Source organism: Rhodnius prolixus, unplaced genomic scaffold, assembly GCF_049639745.1.
Source record: "Rhodnius prolixus isolate KJV_2025 unplaced genomic scaffold, Rpr scaffold_7, whole genome shotgun sequence".
NCBI lineage: Eukaryota > Metazoa > Arthropoda > Insecta > Hemiptera > Reduviidae > Rhodnius > Rhodnius prolixus.
The window spans coordinates 29,935,214-29,958,917 of NW_027411582.1; the positions used below are offsets into that span (position 1 = coordinate 29,935,214).

Genomic DNA, 23,704 nt, shown 5'->3' on the forward strand with positions numbered 1-23,704 from the left:
TTTGGTTTTTTCCTTATTTAATTTAATATTTAAAATCGATGGGTATTAGTAAAAATAGATTTGGAAAACAAAAAATCAGGTAACGGAAATCGCACTCTGTTGAATATATTTATCTCATTTTTAGTTTTGAATTTCCTTCAAAATACGCAAATTCAGAATTGTAATTGGTGGAAAAAAATAGGTAAAATAGTGCGTACTTTTCACAGGCGAGCTTTACGTAAAAACTACTAATTTTAGGTGTTATGGACGGAGGCGATTAGCAAACATACTTTAGTATAAAGTTCTCATATTAAACTATTAAATAAAATCCAAGGCTTAGACTGGGGGAATCGAACCCACTAAACCAACAATACATCTTAGCTTTGCGGGTCTAGCCTATACTATACTATAAAGTTCTCATATTAAACCATTAAATAAAATGCACAAGACCTAGACCAGGAGGAATCGAACCCACTAAACCAACAATACATCTTAGCTTTGCGGGTCTAGTCTATAACCTATCGTGGCGCCATTTATTAGCTTACTAGATTAGATTATCGGAGTAGGACCTGTGCCCCACGGCACTGCAGCCGCAAGAGGCTTATTGTGCCATCCCTCTTTGGATCTAGTAGATGGAACCTCCCCTACTAAGGAGGCTGAGGACTTTCCCTACTAGTTCTTTTTGCGCTACTATCTCTCCTTTGGTCTCAAAGTTCCAAAAGGTTTCATAGCGCAATCACTTAGCCAGTGAGAGGCCACCGTTTCCTCCTCTTCCTGACACAATCGGCACACAACGGTTCCCAAGCTAATAAGCCCCTACCTTGTACAAATGACTATGCCCTATGTGTACCTGTGTAAATGTATTGGGGATTTAACAGTACATGTTGCTCATGTTCATGTTGTTAGGCTGGGATACCCGCAGGCCATGTACCCTGAAGAAGTGGCTAATCCACTTTCCCCCAATGGGGTATTAGCTTATTAACTCGTTTTAAAAATAGAAAAATTTGAAAATATAGATAAATAATAATGGCATCATGCAACAATTCTAAGTGAATATTTTGTACTGTAATATCAGGATGCGAACATAGAATCAGGTCATTCATCTTATGTACTGAAGCTTACATTATAATATCGATTTGTTATGTATCGATGATATGACAGAATTATATCATATATACTGAGTATAAAAGTATTACAAGATTGGCCGTAGTAATGGTATACCTTATGTAGGTACACAAAATGTGTAAAAACACTAATACCATCTATAACATCTCGCATAGAAAAACATGCTTCACACATTCAGTACTACTCAAATAACAAAGCTAAGAATAGAATAATAGCATGTGTTCTTTTTTTAACATGTAGGTTGTGCAGAGGGCACACTGATTACTTATTGATTAGGTATTCTAGTTTTTCAATTAATAATTTTTTTTCCATTTGGGGTTCTCTTTACTCCAAAAAAAAAAAATCAACTTAACAAAGACTTTTTTCTGCAACCATGTAGGGAAGTTCTCATTACTCAATTAAAATCAGCTGTGTAATGCCCAACTTTACCTCACTAGTGGGGGGAAATTCCCATTAGTGTCACTTTCCGCACAAGTGAGTGGAAAAACTTTATTGTGCTTCCTTGATATAAGAAGTTTTGTTATTAACATAAATATTTTCTGTAAAACTCTAATAAGCTTATTTAAATTTATTTTATTTAAATAATTAAAATACGAATATTCAAAAATAAAATAAAAATTGAAAGGAATATAGAAATAAAAATAATACTTTAATAAATAATTAGATATTTTTAATTATAACAGTTAAAAAGGTTATAGTGTTACCTTATAGAAATTTAAAATGGATTCTAGTGATGCCTGTTTAGAAAACACTCCTCCATCAATAAAAGAAACAGCAGAAAATGTAATAAGTAATGTAAATACGTAAGTAATGTAAATAATTGTAATATAACAATAAATGTTTATAATAAATAAATTACTTTTTGTAGACTGTAAAAATGAAATTTTTAATTTTTTTAGTTAATAAATGGTTGCAGAAAAAATATAATATTTAACTCTAATGTAAAGTATTTTCCTCACACTCGGCAATTTGCACTTGCACTCGCATCGCTTCGCTCGCTCGTGCGTGCAAACCCTGTCTCGCGTGAGGAAAAGTACTGCTTTCCACACTTGTTAAATAAATAACTATTGACTATTTTTTTTTGTTGTAAGAAAATTTTTAAAAGATTTTATTAACACACGGTCATTTCACACATTGGCTGACATTGTGAGAGGTGGAAATATAATTAATTATCAACTTCAAACGGATTAATTAATCTGTGATGATTCTGAAACCTGAAATAAGGTCAGAGATGAAGTTAAACTGTGTTTTGACGGATAAAATCATAGGCATCATCCAACATTCTGGACCTAAATCAAATTTTCTGTAATTATTTAATCAAATTAAGTGCCTGGTAGGGGAAACGAGAACTTTATCATGTATTTTATTAAATATATTTGGTAATAATAGTTAAATTTAAAAAAACAATAGAACAAATTGCGTATAAAGAATATATATGTAACAATAATGGCCACTAAGAAAAGTATCATTTATATTGTATAAAAGAAACAGAATAAAGTAAAACAAATTCAAAAGTAAAGCAAATAATATAATTGATATATACTCTCTGCCATGAAGATGGAGGAATATACAGTGGATATTACGATATAGAGGAGAAGTAATAACACTCGAGACAGCCTTCTCTGGAGGAACGATCTTTAACATCAGACGAAGGATGAAACATAATAACATCCAGGACACTGTAGAGATGTAAAGAGAAAGAGAAAGTAAATCGTAGTAAAGGAGCGATATTACAGTATTGAAATTATGGTTAGAAGAAAGACGTTCTAAGGAATCTACTGGATTCCAACGCGGATATCATGGGTTCGAATCCAGCAGCTGGCCCCTTAGATTTTTCCCTGCTTCTTACAGCTCACTGTCCGGTGATGGACAGTGTTGTCCTTTAACGAGGAGAACACTCTGCGGAAAAAAAAACACCGGGCGCCAAATAACCTCAGATGTTGATGCGCCTTAAATTGATTAATAATATTAATAAGTAGATAATCAATTATTAATAATAAAATGGCAGGTTACAAACAGAAAAGTAACTGCTGGGCCAGGTTATTCCCACTGGGGTAGTAAATAAGCGGATAAAAGTTTTTTATTCCGCAAAAAATTGACGGCTGTCATAAAATAGGCCAATTGAAATCGAGTTATACGAATTATAACTTTTCAAATATAAACATTCGTGTAACCCTAAGAAGGTTATTAGTAATAACCTTAACATTTTCATTTCCGCTAAGAAGTTTTTAGAAACTAGACTAATTTTCCAAATTGACTTTTTTTGAAATATCATCCTGATGATGATATTTTTTGGTTTCGTTTTAAATTATAACATAACAATGATTGACGTCTAGTTATGATGAATTAATTTGGATGATTCTACGTACTTAACCACCACCTGTTGATGATGATTTCCCCCCATCCTGTTTCATTTCCATCAAATAAAGATATGCATTATCCTTTGACTGGCATTTAATCAATCCCATTAATTACACTTATTTCTGGAGCACTGGAATTAATTTCTATTTCTGCGTCGAATTTATTTCGATATAAATGGGAAACAGGGGATAGTTTGATGTGTCAGCGTTGACTAGCCCGAAAAATGATTAATTTTTTTGGGGAGGGTTTCATTAATTATTTTTTAGAATTTGGGGGAAGGGATTAAATTAATTAAATTCATGAGGCGTTTTATTGTGTTCGTAAGTATTTCCTCTTTGCGTGATTACATATATTTCTATTTATTACATGTGTACTTCATTAAATGAAGCTTCAACAATGTTCAGAGACAAGTTAATTTGTAGGCGGCATCTTTTTTGTGATTATACAATATTTTTTTTGAATTGAAATTTTGAATTAAATTAGGACTTTTAGAAAAATCTCCATTTGGTTTTCATTTTAAAATCGTAGCACCAATCAAACGGCACTTTTAAAGGGAAGTTGTAGACGCATCACGTTTTCTGATTTTGGAATTGTCGAAAGTTGGACTTCTTTCTTTTAAACATTAAGCTTTTTTCAAGTAATTATTTCTGCCGACTTACCAACTCACCCGACTACAATTACTTTCACATTCGCCGACGACACTGCAATTCTTTCTCCTCATCTAGATCCTGTAATAGCTAGCCGTGCACTCCAATCACACCTAAATCTTCTCGAGCCTTGGCTGCAAAAGTGGAGAATCAAAGTGAATGAATTAAAATCTAAAAACATAGTATTCACTCTAAATAAGAAAACTCTCCCTCCTCTCTCCTTCCACAATACTTCTATACCAATCACTAACCAAGTACGATATCTCGGACTACATCTTGACAAACGACTAACATGGAACCTCCACCCGAGACTCAAACGAATTGTTCTCAATCTGAGATACATAATGTTGAAAAGACTACTTGACAAACGTTCAAAACAGACCCTGACGAACAAACGAACACTATATACCGCTCTAATTGCCCCAGTATGGACGTACGGAATACAACTCTACGGAAGCGCCAAAAAATTGAACATCAACCGACTTCAGACCTTACAATCAAAAATTCTAAGAACAATAGTTAACGCTCCCTTCTACGTCTCCAATCATACAATACACTCTGATCTCAATATTCCTCTCGTTACTGAAATAGCCCCAGTCTCGATACACAAAACTCCACTCAAATCTGCACAGTCATTACACAGCCCTCCGATCCACAACATGTCTACTGCAAACACTTCCTTCAAATACACAGCGCAGACTAAAGCGGCGGTGGCCACGCGATTATCTCAACATTTAACGCCTACCTCCTAGGATGGTTGTTGTGTAAGCTTGCCAATCTGGCGAACTAAAGGCTTCCATCACTGGATGGTCGGCGTTCACTCCACTCACGCCTCTTGCTGCACATGTATGTAAGTGCATATATGTGCGTGCACGTGTATTTGCGCCATTTCCTTACTCTCATTCCTTTTGGTTGTTGTATCCATTAGAGTTGGAAAATAAATAAAAAAATTTTTTAAAAAAAAGTAATTAATTACTTTTTCTGCAACCTAAAAAAAAATCTAATAGGCTTCTACTGTGCCTGGTAAGACTACCAAAGTAATAAAGCAACTCATCCCGATTATCTAGCGAAGTTCCTAGGATGAACCCTGTAAGAGGCTACAGTTTGGGATTATCAATTCACTCCTCCATCTTCTAGGTCCTGTCTTGATATTTCTAAAAATACTCTCCAGATTAATGCAAAATAGAGGATTCGGTTTATAGGATAGTCAATTTCAAATACAAGCATTCCAATTTAACAATACGTGACTGTTCAATAAAATTTTAGAATTCAATTTTAGAATATTAGCCGTAAAGGAATGCTCTCTAGAGTATCTCTCTAGAATTTTTATTAATATGTTTGAACTATTTATAAATTTCTAAATGAAACAAATTCACAGCAATACATCTCAATAAAATTGGCAACATTCTAGCAAAATTTAATTAAATTGGTACCAGAACATAAAAGCATCGCTTCAACGTTATTTATGTTAAATTTGCCCTGTTTATATGTAATTATAGGAAATATTTTTTATCTCTGGCATAATAATTAGAAGGAGTTATTTTAGACTTAGTTTAAATTATTACAAAAGTATGGCTCCTTGAAAGTATTCCCTTTAAACTAACTGTTCAAAATTTGAACTTATTTTTTGCAATAAACAAATACGATAAATGTACTATGTACATCAAGGCGCCACGATAGCCGAGCGGTTAGAGGCGAGACCTGCAAAGCTAATATGCATTGTGGTACAGGGTTCGATTCCCGGTCTTTTAGGCCTTGGATTATATTTAATGGTTAATAAAAGAAATTAACAGTAAAGTATGTTTGCTAGTCGCTTCCGTCCACGACACCTAATTGGTAGTTAGAGTAAAGCCCGCCTGAAAAAATAGGCAATAACTTTACTTTAATAATCAAAAATTATTATAGAGTAACGCTGTATAGAATTTTCCTTAGGTTTTTCAGTTCAGTAAGTTTTTCTGGAAAACGTTTACTACGATTGTCTTTAGAGTTTTAATTTGAAAAAAATTTTCTTCCTTGATTAAAAGATTGGGGGCTTCCCTGTAAAAGTATCAATTCAGTATAATGTATAGAAATTATCACTTATCAAACAACAATAAGGATTACTGGGATTTGGATTAAGGAAAGGGATTTGTTCAGTGGTTCACTTATAGTGGATTCCCATGCGGTGATTTCGAGTTCTAATCCAGCGGCCGGGCCCCTTTGATTTTTCTCCTCCTAGAAGCTTCTTAAAGAACAACCAGTGATAGGGATGTGTTGGGCGTAATGCGAGAACATTGTCCGGAGACCGGTAGTGCACTGAATACAGCACAAGGCGATAATAATCTCAGATGTTGCCTCGTCTTAAATTTAAAAATTAATAATGATTAATTACGTAAACCAAAATTCCAAATTTCAATGTAGCAGGCTGTCGTTTACTGAACAGTTTTTCTGTACGAAAATGCTGCTTCTATTGTGAAATTATCCTACAATTGAAGTAAACTATATTTTTCATAAATTGTAAGTTTCAAAGATAAGTTAATTACGTAAACTTTGATAAGAATAAGTCATGTTAGTCTTAAGACCAGTTGCTCCATTACTATTATAAAGATCTCTACTGCAGCAGACTGTAGCTAACATATTTCTAGTAGTCTAGTTAATTTTAGACTCCAAACAGTTCTTTAAATGGAGTTTTTTAATGTTCTCCATTTAAGACATTTTGGCGCCGACTAAGAGTGGCACATTAAATCTGAAGCAAGGCGCCTGATTAACATGGTCACTGGCATGGTGGCACTTCGCTACTTCTAGCCGCTCATTTTAAGATTTATTATCTCTCTCTCTCCCTCCACTCCTCTATCTCTCTCTGCCCCTCTCCCTTCTTTTATAAATATATTTCATTTTATTTGTAAACATTTTCAAATATTAAATTTATCGCATTTGTTTACGAGTACAAAAAATCACCGAAATTATTCCTCTTTAAATTTAACGAGCTCATTCTGCTATCAAAATTTCGGCAAAAAAAATTATTATATGGACACTAACACGAGTTCTTCTCTGCGTAGTTTTTTCTAATTAATTTTTCTTTAATTTACAAATTATGCTTAAAAAATATTTTCTACTTTAATCAAACATTTTTCCATTTTAATGATTATACAGGGTGTATACGGAGGAGTGGTCGAAACTTCGAGCAGCTCAAATGCAACAAAAAATATTCTATTCACTCTAGCCTGATTCTCCAATAGTGTACAAGATATTTGAATTTTTTAACTTTTCTGGTCGATATACGCGTTTTCCACCATAAAAACTGTCGTAACTTTTCTATCCTTTATCCTACAACAAATCTGTTTATTCCAAACGAAAGAGCATTAAATTTCCTAAAAATCTGCTCAATGCAGAGCCTCAAAACGTTTCTTATTAACAATGAAATTTTTATTTTAATGTCTAAAAAAAATTCGTTCTCAATGATTTTTGTTAAAATTTTCTAGCCACGTTTACTCTCCGGCGGGGCTCCTGTCCACCTATCCTCTTCAACAGCAATCCTCTTCCTTGTACAGATCTGAGCGCTACCTTGGGCTCTTTATAGACAAGCGACTCACGTGGAACCCACATACTAGACTTAAAAGACAAGCAATGACAAAACGTGCGAAACTGCTTCACAGACTTCTTGGACGACGCTCCAAATTGCCCATTGAACTCAAACGCTTATTATACAGTACTATCCTCAAACCTATGTGGACTTACGGACTAGAACTGTGGGGTTCAGCCAAACCAACAAACATACGGACAGTGCAGGACATTTCAGTCAAAACTCCTCCGACAGATAGTTGACGCTCCTTTCTACGGTGACTAACCTCACCCTTCACACCGACCTCAACATTCCCTTCATTGACCAACTCGCCAAGACTAAATATCAAAAGTAACCATACTGCTCTCTCGACTAGCTCTAATCCTCTTAAACAGTCTCCCGCCTCCTCAGACTCCTCGCCGACTGAATTGCCAGTGGCCCCGCGACTTCCTTACAGTCTGAAGAACTAAAGCTCTCCTCTCTCCTACTCATACTCTCCTCCTCACATTCCCCTCTCTCCTATAGAGAGTGCTGCCGCTGGGTAGCTTCTCTCCTCCTGCTCTTCCCGCACCAGTTCATCTCATTCACCTCCTATTTACTTATTGTATATATTTATACAGATTGTAAATCACAAAATAAATTTAAAAAAAAGAATTCTACAGTATTTTTTGAATCAAGGAGTCACCCCAATTACAGAATAAGTTGCGCATTTATTGAGCTTCAAGACCAAATAGATTTTTTTGGTTTTTAATAAAACCCTACCCCGAACAGAGGGGTGTAATCGCAGAAAACTGGGATTTTGCGTAACCGACTTTTCACTACTAATTTATACTCAAATGTCAATTTTTGGAGAAGGAACAAAAAGAAAAGTAACCATTTTAGTTTTTCACTATTATTATTTAATAAAACGGAAGTAAAAAATACAGTATCTTTTTAAGTTAAATATTATAGTACTTGCGGTCAAAAATTATCCTTCACATTTTCTTAATTAATGTAATTTTGGGAATCATTATTAACATTTAATGAGAATTTTTTTTTATTGTATATATTTATTTATTTACAACCTGTATACATATAACATACATCAAGTAAATGTGTTCATCAATTTGTTAGGCACAGATTGTAGGCTGAACCCGAGGATCCAGCGCCACAATCGGGAAGGCATGGTGAGAGGGGCCAGCCAATGCTGGAACTCTCTAGGGGTTGGAAGGAAGTTTAGGAAATAGGTAAAAGGTCACGACGGGGCCAACGTCGTTTCAGGCGTCGTTGAGGATTGTCGGGATGGGTTGTTGTGGATAAGGCTTGTGCTGTGGGATTAGGATGTATGGTTAGGCTATTATGGAAATTAAGGAAACTGAGAATGTATTAGGTCATTGACAAAAGGGATATTGAGGTCTGTGTGGTGGGTTAAATTGGATACATAATAAGGAGCATTGACGATATGCCGAAGGACTTTAGATTGAAAGGATTGGATTCTTTGGATGTTGGAAGGTTTCGCAGAGCCCCACAGTTCAGCTCCGTAGGTCCAGAGGGGTTTTAGTAGTGTCTTGTATAGAGTCAGTTTGTTATGTACGTTCATGGTTGATCTCCGCCCTAGCAGTCTTCGTAGTTGTCCGTATCGTCTATTGAGTTCTTGTCTTTTCAGTCTAGTGTGCGGGTTCCATGTAAGTCGACTGTCTAAATACAGTCCTAGGTAGCGTACTTGTGTGGAGGTCGGTATTTCTCTGTTGTGTATGAGTAGTGGGGGGCAAGTTTGTCTACGTAAGGTGAATGTTATCTGTTGGCATTTGTCTTCGTTCAGTCTCATTTTCTAATGAGAAAATAAGTCAATAATGGTTCTATTAGCATTATTGAGACCAGCAAGTGGTGTAGTTCGAGATGGTAACGTAATAAGTGAAGCCAAAATCTTTACATCTTATTGGTTAATTCTACCTCTGATATTGGATGGGAGACTGTTATGATTCCCCTTTAAAAAACTCGGAAAATGGGATATAAACGCCAGACTTTCCTTATCTACTTAGAAAAAAACTAAAAAATAAAAAATAAAATATTTTTTAATAAATACTTTTATCCTAAATGGTAAATAAGGTTTTTATTTTTTAATATGGTTAATAATGCACGCCATTAGCCAGCTTAGCAACCATCATATTCTCCACGTTAGTGAATATGCGCTTTGCTGTAAAATTAAATAATCACAAGAATGTGCAATAAAGCTCCTAAATATCTCTCTCTAGCTCTAGCCGAATTGAACTACTTATTGAAGTTATTTGAAAATTCCTACCGTTTCATAAAAGTTTTCATTTATTCTGGATAAAGCTATTCAATTTAATTAAAAATTAATAAAGAAAAAGAAAACTTCATTGTGTTAAACACATTGATTAAACTATACTAATTTAAGTTTTCCTCCCTCCACTATTCATCAGTATCAACAGCATCAGTGAATATCGAAAGCCTGATGATTGTCCAAGTGTCTTTCTTGACATTGCGCTAGCATTTGGTCGGGTTTGGCCACTGGGTTTATTTTGTGCAAATCCAAAATTTATTTTTCCTCTTCCTTACTTCTTATTCTTCTATCTTATTACACTTTACTAAACGATAATTCTACCTGGACATGGAACAGATCACGAGGAAACATTCTTGGACTCATTCTATTCCAATCAAATACTTATCCTGTTCTTCTAATTCAGACCTACTCCAGGCTACATGCTTTGTTTTTAAGTATTTATAAGCATAATTCCAGTGTTTTCTCAAAATACAATTACAGATACATACGAAGTCTGTACATTTAAGTAAGGAGACTGATTTTTTTAAATTGTTTTATTCAAAAAGAATTACAATTCTATATTGTCACCTTCGAAATAACTTCCTTCTGAACCCACACAGCGCTGGAGACGTTTCTTCCACTCCTCATAGCAGTGCTCGAACTCCGATACTGGAATAGCCTTCAGCTGGTCGGTTACAGCCGTTTGAATGTTTTCCGACTGTCCCAAAATGAGTTCCTTTGAGGTAATTTTTCAACTTCGGGAAGAGAAATAAGTCACAAGGACTCAAGTCAGGCGAATAAGGAGGCTGAGGAGCCACAGGAATGTTTTTACTGGCCAAAAACTCGTTTATTAAAATTGCTGTGTGACAAGGAGCATTATAGTGATGCAACACCCACTTGTTCCTTGATGTTTGGTCTCACACGAATGACCCTTTTTCGAAGTTTTTCAAGAACCCCTCGGTAAAAGTGTTGATTGACCGTTTTTGACCTTGAGGTAGAAACAGGTTGTGGACGATTCCCCGTGGATATCGAAAAAACAAATCAGCATGCTCCTTGTCACACAGCAATTTCAATAAACAAGAGTTTTTGGCCAGTAAAAACATCCCTGTGGCTCCTCAGCCTCCTTATTCGCCTGACTTGAATCCTTGTGACTTTTTTTCTCTTCCCGAAGTTGATAAAATCACCTCAAGGGAACTCATTTTGGGATAGTCGAAAACATTTAAACGGCTGTAACCGACCAGCTGAAGGCTATTCCAGTATCGGAGTTCGAGCACTGCTATAAGAAGTGGAAGAAACGTCTCCAGCGCTGTGTCGCTTCAGAAGGAAGTTATCTTGAAGGTGACAATATAGAATTGTAATTCTTTTTGAATAAATTTTTTTAAAAAAATTAGTCTCATTACTTAATTTACAGACCTCGTACACGCACAGAACCCTGTAACAATTTCAAGGTTTCATTAAATTTTTTATTTCATTATCTTTACGATTCAATTAGCATCTTGAATAACACACTAGAACATACCTTGTAACCTCCTTCATTCAGTAAGCAAGTATAGTGTGAGACGGTAACTTAAGTGGGAAGTCAAAATTTCTCTACCCCTAACTTTAATTACTCAAATCCCCTGATGGTGGATGAATGCCTGTCATCGGTCAGGAATAGCAAATAAACAATAAACATGCAAGTTATAAATGGGTAAAGTCAAAGAGAAGCTGTACTAAGTTGATAAATGAACAGTTTACAAAATACCTTTGCTTTTAAAAAATGATATACAGTGACGTCAGCCTGTTTTTTTTTTTTTTCCTTTCAAATTAAATCAGTCTTTTTGGTGGAATTAATGTAGTTTGGAATCTAAAATGAGAAAAATAATAGATCGACTGAATATAAACAGCCGATTACACAATCGGCTGTTTGGTTCCATTTTTAATTTTTTTTTTTTGTTTGTCCAAAATTCGTTTTGTCTCTAAACAGCATTTATCACTGAATATTAGACAACTGTAAACAAATCTTAACAGCGTTCTTAAACTGCTGATCTAATATTAAATATTCATTTTGTGCTTTTTAATCGGAATCTTTAAAAAAACTGTTCGTGATTAATGATTGCACGCAGGCTGTTTATTTATTTGGTTAAAGATGAGCTCAATGTTTAGCATATTACGAAAACATAGTGGGTTCGAATCCATCTTTCGATACTTACGAGGGTCGTTTGAAAAGTCCGTGCAAAGTCAGAGAGATAGCACTACTGGCGCGTATCGAGGTTATGTTTAGTTAGTAGCATCTCTTGGAAGAACACACACCAAGTTTCAGCCAGATCGGTCTATTTCTTTGTGTTTGGCATTCGTTTGAATCGAGGAAGTCGAGTGATTTTCAAAAAATGGACGAAAAAGAATTTCGTGTGTTGATTAAACACTACTTTATGAAAGGCAAAACGCCTGAGGAGACTAAAGAGAAGCTTGATAAACATTATGGTGGCTCTGCACCTTCGATTAGAACAGTTTATAAGTGGTTTCAAAATTTTCGGAGTGGCCATATGGGCACAAGTGACGCTGAACGTTCTGGACGCCCTGTTGAGGTTACTACTCCAGAAATCATTGATAAAATCCATGATATGGTGATGGATGACAGAAGAGTGAAGGTGCGTGAAATTGCTAGTGCTGTGGGCATCTCGAATGAACGGGTACATAATATTTTGCATCAACATTTGGACATGACAAAGCTATCCGCAAGATGGGTGCCGCGATTGCTCACGCTTGACCAAAAACGAAATCGTGTGAAGTGTTGCAAGGACGGTTTGCAGCTGTTCCAGAAGAATCCGCAGGACTTTAAGCGTCGTTTCGTCACTGTGGATGAAAGATGGATACATCACTACACTCCTGAGACCAAAGAACAATCTAAACAATGGGTTACCAAGGGGGAATCTGCGCCAAAAAAGGCGAAGACCGTTCCTTCGGCCGGAAAGATTATGGCGACTGTCTTTTGGGATTCGCAAGGAATAATCCTCATCGACTATCTGGAAAAGGGTAAAACTATTACAGGTGCATATTATTCATCGTTATTGGACCGTTTGAAACCGAGCTGCAAGAAAAACGCCCACGATTGGCCCACAAAAAAGTCCTTTTCCATCACGACAACGCACCAGCTCACACTGCTTAGCAGTTGTGGTCGCAAAATTAATGGAAATAGGGTTCCAACTCGTTTCACATCCCCCCTATTCACCAGACTTGGCTCCCTTGGACTACTATTTGTTCCCCAATATGAAGAAATGGCTGGCGGGAAAAAGATTTTATTCAAACGAAGAGGTGATTGCAGAAACGAATGGCTATTTTTCAGACTTGGACAAATCCTATTATTCGGAAGGGATCAACAAACTAGAGCAGCGTTGGACGAAGTGTATAAGCCTAAAAGGAGACTATGTTGAAAAATAAAAAAGGTTTACCCCCAAAAATTAAGTAGTTTTTATTTTTGCACGGACTTTTCAAACGACCCTCGTACATTTTCTCTTCCTTGGAGCAGGTTCTGTCCGGTGATGGGGTAGTGTTGCAGTTTTAGTTTTAAAAACTAAAAAATTAAGTAAACCGTAACGATTTATCTTTAAATTATGAGTTGGTAGTAAGTTAAATGTTATAAATGTGCATACAAGATCTGTTCTATTTTTTAAAAAAAGTTAACACTGTTAATAAACTAAATAAGTTTATAAGAAGAATGTGGCTACAGTCTGTACACATTTACAATGTCAGCACTAAAAATAGAATAGAAACGACTTACAAGTGTAATAAAACAACGTTCAAAAAATTAAGTTGAATGCTCCACGTGTTTTGTATGTTTTGTCATGTAACTCCATATTGTTTTTAGTAATTAATAAACTTTCTTATTATTATTATTATTTTTTTTTTGAACATTTACTTCTATGCACCAGCTTGCACAAGCATGTGCATGTTTAGCTGTAATTATACGAGTTATAACATGATGTACTTGGCGTTGGTGCATTACGGATCCTATATTGATGTATATTACACGTGTTTTCTTATGGACAAACATATGTTTAGAACATGTGTATCACTTTTAAAAAAATGGAAGAAAGATGTGTAAATTAAAAGTGTGAAAAATTTGTCCACAAAAAACAATGTCAGCTTCGAATATGGACAACTTTTTCTTTTTTGCTGTAAGAATTATCATCCTATAAAAGATGAAACACTGTGATGCTGTGGTATCAATCACGATATTAGGGTTCTAAGTGTGGTTTTATAGTTAACTGGATAGATATTTCGTCTTGGCAAGTAGTTGAGGCGGTTATGAAGAGTAAGAGATTTTTGTCACGTAGAAAGGAGCTATCAACTATCTGTCGGTAGTAGTTTTTCGATTGAAATATCTTGTACTGTCTGTATGTTTGTAGGTTTTGGCTGAAACCCCACAGTTGTAGTCTGAAAGTGTACACAGGTTTGAGGATAGTATTGTAAAATAAACGTTTGCCGCATTCTATCGGCAGTTTTGAGCGTTTGGTCAATTGCTTGCCAATAATAAATAATAATAATACCAATAAAATAAGCACACTTTTATTACTCCGGAATTAGAAGATGCCAAAATAAATTTTCTTGAACGCGTTCTCAGTAGGCAGGAGAATCTAGAATAGAATAAACTTTATTTAACATTTTAAGGTATATACTCGTACATATGTACATAAGGAGTTCCAGTATAAATACTATAACCTCCAGCTAATTACATAAATTGTTACTATAGTATAAAAGTAACTAATGAGGGGAAAAACAATGAAAAACCCTCAGCTTCCAAGGAAGGTTTTACTTCAGGGAGTCCTTAACTCTTCTGTGCCTGTGCACCGTGTCCAAACTATAGTCCCCTATTTGCCTGCTTAGGTGGTTGTCATTTGATTCACAACTTACTGAAGAAACCAGTAGCGAGGTACTTGATGTTGTGTTCTATGTGATGTGATAACAGAAGAAAAAAATATAATTTTTAATTATAAAAATTATAACTAGTGGTGCCAGTCAGACGCTAGTGCCGCGGTCAGTGCACGGGCAAAAAGGGACCGCCCGCCAAAGACACACCGCTTTCAAAAGGGTCATTATACGGTCAGTATACAGTGACTACCTGGCTACAGCCCTTTGACAACATCCAACACCTTTCACCGGCCTATTCAAGACTAGGGTCAACACACGGCAAGAGATGGTTGAGTGTGACCCGTAATTACAAGACTTGTCAATGTGTGGTGAGGGCTATATATGGTCTCTCTACAGGAAGTGGGGCATCAGTCGATGATTATTCTTCAGATTTTTACCACCGTAACCTCAGATTCTACCAGCGAGTTACACCGCGAGCGCGTCCCTATCTAAGTGTTTAAACATATATGTATTCAACGTCGTTATAGTTGTGCATTCTAGTTACAATTTAAATCATTCTAAATTATTGTTAAAATATATATATTTATTTTCCGAATATCAACTCTTTATCTATCTATCAAATCTCTAACTAATTCCCGCATCATAAACCTCCTCTTCAAGTCATCTGAACCCATTACATCTACATAGTCCATGTTGGTGTTAGGGAGAAGTTGTCACAAGCATGAGGAATTTATTTTGGATGATCTGCAGCGAGGCGATATTGGATCGACATGTCCAGACTCCAGGAGGGACAAGCATAAAGTAACAATGGGCCTAACCACTACCTTGTACAGGAGGAGTTTATTGTCTTAGGGACAGTTTAGAGTCCCTGCAGAACAGCGGGAATAACAACCGAATGGCTGCCTTACCTTTATTTACTCAGCCCACGAGCCAGTAATACCCCCAAGGTACTTGATAGTGGCAGCCCACGGCACAATCCGTCCCCCGAAGTGGGACATGTCGATACAAGATCGGCCTGCGCTTGGTGAAAAGGATAGTCTCTGTTTTTAAAGGGGTTAATTTTTATTTTCCACTTGGTGAAAAATCTGTCCATACATGACATGGCCCTAGTAAGCCTGTTGACTATCGTGTCCAATCTCCAGGACGAAGCATAGACAGCGACATCATCAGCATACAAGGCCAGTCGAACATCCTTTGGTCGAGGCATTGGGGTTAAAGTAAATAAGAAATAAGAAGGCAGGAGAGGCACCAGAGCGGATATTTGGGGAAGGTGATATTTTACCATCTAAAGAAGCGGTGGGCAACTTAAATTTTTTTGGGGGCTCTTTTATGTTGTGACCGAAAATTTAGTGTTACTGAAATTGAATTATTTATTTATTTTTTGGTAATATTCTGCTCCAAACACACAGTAACCATGGCCTTCAACATCCTCTTCTAGTTCCGGGGTGCCAAAAATGATTATTCCCATTGAAGCACGGATTTCCAAAATTCTGACATGATTGCCTTTATTCTGTTTCATCAGGAGTTAGAGAAAATAGAATCTTTCTTACTTATAAAGGATGAAAACTGAGATAAGTCGTCTGGAATTGATCCATTTTTATTTTAAAAACCTTTGTTAAGCGTAAAATTATCGAAGGTTTTGAAGTTCATAATAAAATTTTCAAGTCTGATCACCTTTTTTTCTACTTTGAGGACATTTTGTCCCCTTCTCAACCCCCAGTAATTTCAATAACTATTTTTAGTTTTCCCTCTTTAACGCCATTTTTTTTAAAAAAACTTTTAACACTACATTGTTTTCAAAAAAAGAGTTTTTAAAAGTTCATTAACCTTGAGACGTGGTTTTTTCTTTAGTCATTTCTTAGCCATAGGTTATAGATCGTCTTAAAAGAATTGCTGCGGATGGTTGTTCACTACGATATTCATTCTATCGATCAATCTGTAGAATCACGCTATTTAGCCCCAGATATATTTAATTGTACGATTGCATTTAGCGTTTTTTCCTTGAATCATTGCAGATTGGTATTATCTTCAAGCTTTGCAGTATTATTTTATCGTAACTGCCATTTTATTTCTTCTATTGGCTTATTAGTAGCTTATTAAATTATTTTGATGTGAAAATGAAATTAAACATTCAATAAATCTGGAAGGGAACACAACAACAAAAAATAAAATTTAAATAAATTAAGGGGACGTCAACATGGGAAGTTGTTGGCACCAACAGTGCGCTGTAGGACCTCCGGAGAGTGTTCTCTCGTTACAGACTGATAATCACCAGACGGAAACCTTGTAAGAAGCTTTTAGGAAGAGAAAATTTAAAGGCCTCCCTCCAAGTAGCTGTATTCGAACCAGTATTCTGCCTGATATGCTCGTTGAATGGAAGTCTGGTTCCTATACTGAGGGTGAAGAATTTTTCAGCTAGGAGAAAGGTCAGGGATTTACCAGGAAATGGTGGGGGCGGAAGTAACTGACGAAGCAAAATAATGTGCTTTATTTGGCCAGCAAACTTTGTAGCAAAATTTGAATTTGGTGAGATTAGATCAGATTAAACTAGGGCAGCCTCAAGGCCTACGCCACTGCGACCCCTTCGGATCTATTGTGGCTCCCCTCACTCTAAAGCTCACCCTCCAGACCCTGTCCTTTTAATCAGACTCTCTTGATGCTGGAGAGCGACTCTTGGGTAAAGCTCTCAGGCCTTGGTTTTTCCTCCCCGAAAAAGTAACATCCTTAGCCATATTTGGTGATACTTTATCGTTTACTATTTCTTTTCTTTTTATATGATTCTTCAGTGTTCTTAAAATCGAGAATTTTTAATAAATATTCCTTGTGCGCCAATTAACGTTTGCAATTGTGTGAAAGACGATTTTGGCGGAAGCTTTTCGTTATAGAAAAATCAATTACCGTGTAAAATTTTTTTATTTGAAAAAGTCACCATTTTTACACTTTACAGTGATAAAAGTAATTTTAAAAGGGAAATTTTTGAAATCCTATTTACAAGTGAAATCTAAATAATAATTTTATATTATAAAAAGTCGGACTGTATGAAGTGATACTCGTTTTTAAGAATTTTGACCAACATCATTATTATTAGGACCACTTCAAATTTAACATTGAATATATTTTTTAGAATCTCATAAACCAGGAACATAATGAGCATAAGTTGACCATGTAACCACAGCTCCAAGGGCAACACTCAAGCTTTATTTAATTAAATTCTTATGAAAATCGTCTAAAATTAGATTTGATAACAGAAGTTAATTAGGTAATCGATATTATTTTTTTTGAGAAAAGAAGAAGTATCCATTTTTAAAATAGTTTGTTCAATTTTCTTATTTTTAATTAATTTAAATTACATAGTATGTGAACTCTTAGTAAACTGAAATAACTTTTTATATAGACTTATTAATACAATAAGTGTATTAATTGAAATTCCCAAAATTTTTATATATATATATATATTTTTTTTGGTATTTTTAAATATGTATATGGAAAAAAAATTTCTGTTTGAGAGTGTTAAACACTTGCTTGTAACAAGTGTACTAGTGCGACCGTAACATAGCTAAGACATCAAGGGCGGCCATTGACCCGTAAACATGAGCAACACCCGCCTCGCACTCTAGCTGGCGGGCTGGGTCTGTAGCTCTCTAGCTCTAGCTAGTGTGTAAGCGAACAATTACGGGAACGATATATACAATAGGGTTAAGTGTGAATCACAAAGTAGTGATGTATTTTTCTAAGTTTTTTTTGGGGGGGCCAGCCAAGGAGATAGTGGTGGGGGTAATCCGGTTCGGTTTTCTCCCCACTCTCGATAAAGGACTAATAATAATTATAAAATTAAATGAAGCGCAGAACTGGTTTTTCGTTTAAAAAAAACAAATTTTTGGTGCATAAAAGATGCAATCTATTTTCATTTCATTATAAACAGCTGATTTAAATTAAACAAAAGATTAATATGTTTGCGTTCAACAGCCATTTTGTTGTCGGGGTTTTCCGTAATTTATTCTTAAAGACATTTACTAAAAGAGTACCTGCTAGTGTGCAACCTCCATTTCTTAAAAAAAAAAAAAATCCATTTAAATGGACTATTAAATCATGCCTTATCCTGAAAAGTTTATTATTGGCTCACTTTCAAAGTTTTGTGGTATTTATTTGAAGAGAAATTTAGAGTCTTCTGTAATTGTTTTGGTATTTGATTAAACCATAAAACACGTATGATAACCAAACAAACTTCAATTAGGTATACAAAAAAACCTGAAGCTCTTAAAATATTCATGTAAATTTGAAGATTTTTCAACGCCAAAACAATCAATTATTACCAGATAGTTGAAAATCTGATTGATATCTGTTGATTTTATTTGTCGCATTTTTTAAACATACGGAGGTGTGGCTATTAAATAACGAGACTATTGCTATAAAACATTTTATTTTAAATTTATACATCTTTAGTTATTATCACCTTCAACATACACCCCTCCCCCATCCCTACAACGCTCCACGGCGAATTTACCATTGTTCGAAACAGTGCTTTAAGTCTTTTTTCTGTGAGCTCCTGCATGACGCGTGCCGCTTTTTCTTTCACAGCTTTAACGGACCGAAATCGTGTTCCTTTTAATGCAGATTTCGACTTTGGGGGGAACAGTTAAAAGTCACATGGGGCCAGGTAAGGTTGTCAAGAACCCATGACTTGTTCTTTCACAAATCGGGTCGTTTTTTTCCTTACTCTTTCACGGAGTTGAGCAAGCACCTCACCGGTAGTAATGTTGATTAATTATAATCGATATTTTCATTCGTTTTGGACCTTGGAAAGGCGACCCGGGCGGATACATCATCTCCAACGTCTTCTCGCGACCATCTTGGAAACGCTTGAACCACTCAAAAACTCGCGCACGTGATAAACATTCATCAGCATAAACCTCTTTTAATAAAAGATCAAGTTTCAGTAGCGGTGTTACCCAGTTTTGATATGAAATTTTCACGACAATTCGTTGCTCTACTACATGTGTAGTATCATGTTTTACGGTAAAACGAAACTAACACCTCTTACACAAACGACGGTTCCGGTCAGACAGATTTCTCTACAAGTATGTGAGACGCTGCAATCGAAAGAGAAGACTTTACGCTGCACAGCTGTCGGTCGTTAAGATTTGGCGCATGCATAGTTCTTCTGTAGCTGCATCAGTCTCGTTATTTAATAGCCACACCTCGTATATCTTTTCAGCCTATAAATAAAAATTATTTAAATTATTTAAGATATAAATAAATTTTTTTTTAAATTTCTCGGAGACATTAACCTCTCTCACAATAACCTTTCACCCCTCGTTACAATCTTTATATAAAATTTATTTCCATACAAAGTAAAAATTACCAAAGAGAGTTTAAAAAAAAAAATGGAGTACAGACTCTTTTATCTAGTAGGCAGTGGTCCCTTTCGCTAAAAATTCTCTTTCTTCTTCCAAAGGTTTTTTGTTGAAACTAAACCCTGGTCTTTATGTACAAAAGTTCAACATTTTTCAAAGATATTTTTATAAATTTTTCCCCTTTTGTGTACCTAAATTTTTCCACTATTTAAGGGTTTTACCGTCTAAGTAGATAATCGTTTTTCTTTTAATTTTTTTAAATAAATTTTACAGTTAAATACGTTTTATCCCCCCCCCCCAAGCAAACTATAAATTATGGACCCATTATTTTTAATAAATTAAGGAAAGGAAGTTAAAGAAAAGCGTTTTTCACCATTTCCCATTTAAAACCATAAAATTAAAAAAAAAGAAAACTCTAGAAAAATTACTTCATTCGAATTGACCATAATATTGAATTAGTGAACTGTTTTCCTTCAATACATAGAAGTATTGCTTTTTAGTATACCTTAGTTGTATTTAAGGGTGTGAACAGTGTTCGTATTTTATTTATTAGACAGAAAATTTTTTTTGTATTTCCGTTTTTACTTTGCTTTCCTCACATGGAACTCACATACTCGACTGAAACGACACAAGACGTGAACAGACGCTACAAGCTACTTACTAGACTACTTGACCGCAGATCTAAACTCGACTTGAATTTACAAACTGACTATTTACAAGACACTGTTAAGACCCATATGGACCGTACGGAGCGGAAGTGTGGGGCTGAACCAAACCCTCGTAACTCCAAAACGCCTGCAGACACTACAATCTAAAATCCAACGGAAAATCCTGAGTGCTCTATACTACATCTCTAACCTTACCATACACACTGTGACCTTAACATCCATTTTATAACCGATCTAATAAAGTCTCGCTACCGCAGCTTTCACAGCCTCCTAGCTCCCCATCCTAATCCTCTTGTCCAACAACTCTCCTCTCCTCACCTTCCAGACAATCCTCCTCGTCGTTTGAAGCGGAGGTGGCCTAGAGATCTGTTGTGATTAAATCATTGTGAAAGAGTTTCACCAATGGGTGATTGCGCTAACCATGTCATTACAAGTGAACTGAACCAGTAAGATCAAATTTACTTGTTGCAACAATTGTTGCAGTTGTAAATATACGAGGGTCGTTTGAAAAGTCTGTGCAAAAATAAAAACTACTTAATTTTTTCGGGTAAACCTCTTTTATTTTTCAACTTAGTCTCCTTTTAGGCTTATACACTTCGTCCAACGTTGCTCTAGTTTGTTGATCCCTTCCGAATCATAGGATTTGTCCAAGTCTGAAAAATAGCCATTCGTTCCTGCAATCACCTCCTCGTTTGAATAAAATCTTTTTCCCGCCAGCCATTTCTTCATATTGGGGAACAAATAGTAGTCCGAGGGAGCCAAGTCTGGAGAATAGGGGGGATGTGAAACGAGTTGGAACCCTATTTCCATTAATTTTGTGACCACAACTGCTGAGGTGTGAGCTGGTGCGTTGTCGTGATGGAAAAGGACTTTTTTGTGGGCCAATCGTGGGCGTTTCTCTTGCAGCTCGGTTTTCAAACGGTCCAATAACGATGAATAATATGCTCCTGTAATAGTTTTACCCTTTTCCAGATAGTCGATGAGGATTATTCCTTGCGAATCCCAAAAGACAGTCGCCATAATCTTTCGGGCCGAAGGAACGGTCTTCGCCTTTTTTGGCGCAGATTCCCCGTTGGTAACCCATTGTTTAGATTGTTCTTTGGTCTCAGGAGTGTAGTGATGTATCCATGTTTCATCCACAGTGACGAAACGACGCTTAAAGTCCTGCGGATTCTTCTGGAACAGCTGCAAACCGTCCTTGCAACACTTCACATGATTTCGTTTTTGGTCAAGCGTGAGCAATCGCGGCACCCATCTTGCGGATAGCTTTGTCATGTCCAAATGTTGATGCAAAATATTATGTACCCGTTCATTCGAGATGCCCACAGCACTAGCAATCTCACGCACCTTCACTCTTCTGACATCCATCACCATATCATGGATTTTATCAATGATTTCTGGAGTAGTAACCTCAACAGGGCGTCCAGAACGTTCAGCGTCACTTGTGCCCATATGGCCACTCTGAAAATTTTGAAACCACTTATAAACTGTTCTAATCGAAGGTGCAGAGTCACCATAATGTTTATCAAGCTTCTCTTTAGTCTCCTGAGGCGTTTTGCCTTTCATAAAGTAGTGTTTAATCAACGCACGAAATTCTTTTTCGACCATTTTTTGAAAATCACTCGACTTCCTCGGTTCAAACGAATGCCAAACACAAAGAAATAGACCGATCTGGCTGAAACTTGGTGTGTGTTCTTCCAAGAGATGCTACTAACTAAACATAACCTCGATACGAGACAGTAGTGTTATCTCTCTGACTTTGCACGGACTTTTCAAACGACCCTCGTACAAATAAAGTGGAAAAAACTTTGCTTTTAAATTTAGAGTGTTAATTTTTTACTTTTGTAGTTGAGATGCTCCATTTTGCTGAGGTTTATGCTGTGCCTCCTGTATCTTTTCTATTTCTTGTTTATTGTTCTTATCAGATTTATTCTATTTCCAAACTGCCCTAATCGCTAATATCAGTTAACTTGAACTTACGTTGCTCCTAAACGTTATATCATTAATCGTAACGGCCCACCCATTGTTACTAGTTACTAGTTGTAAATTCTATTAACTGCAATAAGATCAAGTCATGAGAGTATTTCTCACTAACTTATTTTATTTTGCTAATTAAATATATGAAGTTAATTGCGCAAAATCCACCCACATTAAATTAAAATTCCTCCCCTTAGTTCCGGTTTAGCTAGAAATAATTGAAGCAGTTATTTCCTGTGGTTATGGATATTCCAACATTATTGCATGATTAAAACAAAACAAAAAATTACTGAGTGTTTAAAAGTGCTTAATGTTTAATTTAAAACTAATTAATGATAATGCTTAAAGTTTTCCCCATCTTTGTTCTTAGGTAGATAAAGGAAGTACAAAATGTGTGTACAGTGCTGTTTATTGAGGTTTAATAAGCACCTTTTAGATGGTGGTGCTTGGTGTTCTATTCTAGCCCGCGGCTAGGTACATGGTGTATTTCTACTTCAGAGAATTTCCTTATCTTTTATAAGTATATGCCTTTGAGATCATATATATGTATGTACTTCTCTTTTGAAGGCCAAAAATTGCGAAATCTCTGACGGAAATAATAAAAATATGCGTGAAACGACGAATATGATCAGCTAGTTTTGAATTAAGCATCTAAATTATTGAAATGCTCTTTAGGTAAATGTTATCACTCGCGTAGTCCAAGTTTTGCCCTCATGGATGTTACAACTCGGCTCAACTTCTCACTCTAGTGAACAATTAATATTTTCAACAATTAATAAAAGAAAAAAAAAATATGTACGAAACCTCCTGAAGAAGAAGATCGCTGAGATCGAAACGTTGGCTAAGGAAAGATCTTGTTTTTTGTGTAGGGTTTCCTTAACTTAAAATGAGGATTTCCTCGCCAAATTAACAATCCTTGTATTTCTTCTCGCTTCCAT

General features: G+C 35.8%; 1 protein-coding gene and 1 long non-coding RNA gene across 12 annotated transcripts in view; one reads left to right on the forward strand and one right to left on the reverse strand.

Moving 5' to 3' along the window:
- HDAC4 (histone deacetylase 4) overlaps positions 1–23,704 on the forward strand; it is a 304,732-nt gene that overhangs the window by 113,090 nt on the left and 167,938 nt on the right. The gene's annotated exons all lie outside the window — the stretch shown is intronic.
- Positions 2,187–13,915, reverse strand: LOC141447361 (uncharacterized). Of its 2 annotated transcripts, XR_012454273.1 has the most exons (4): positions 13,677–13,915; positions 11,661–11,762; positions 4,125–4,246; positions 2,187–2,318 (listed from the first exon to the last, which is right to left on the reverse strand). It is a non-coding gene; the product is annotated as an uncharacterized lncRNA (long non-coding RNA). The 2 variants fall into 2 exon arrangements; XR_012454272.1 differs by lacking the exon at positions 11,661–11,762.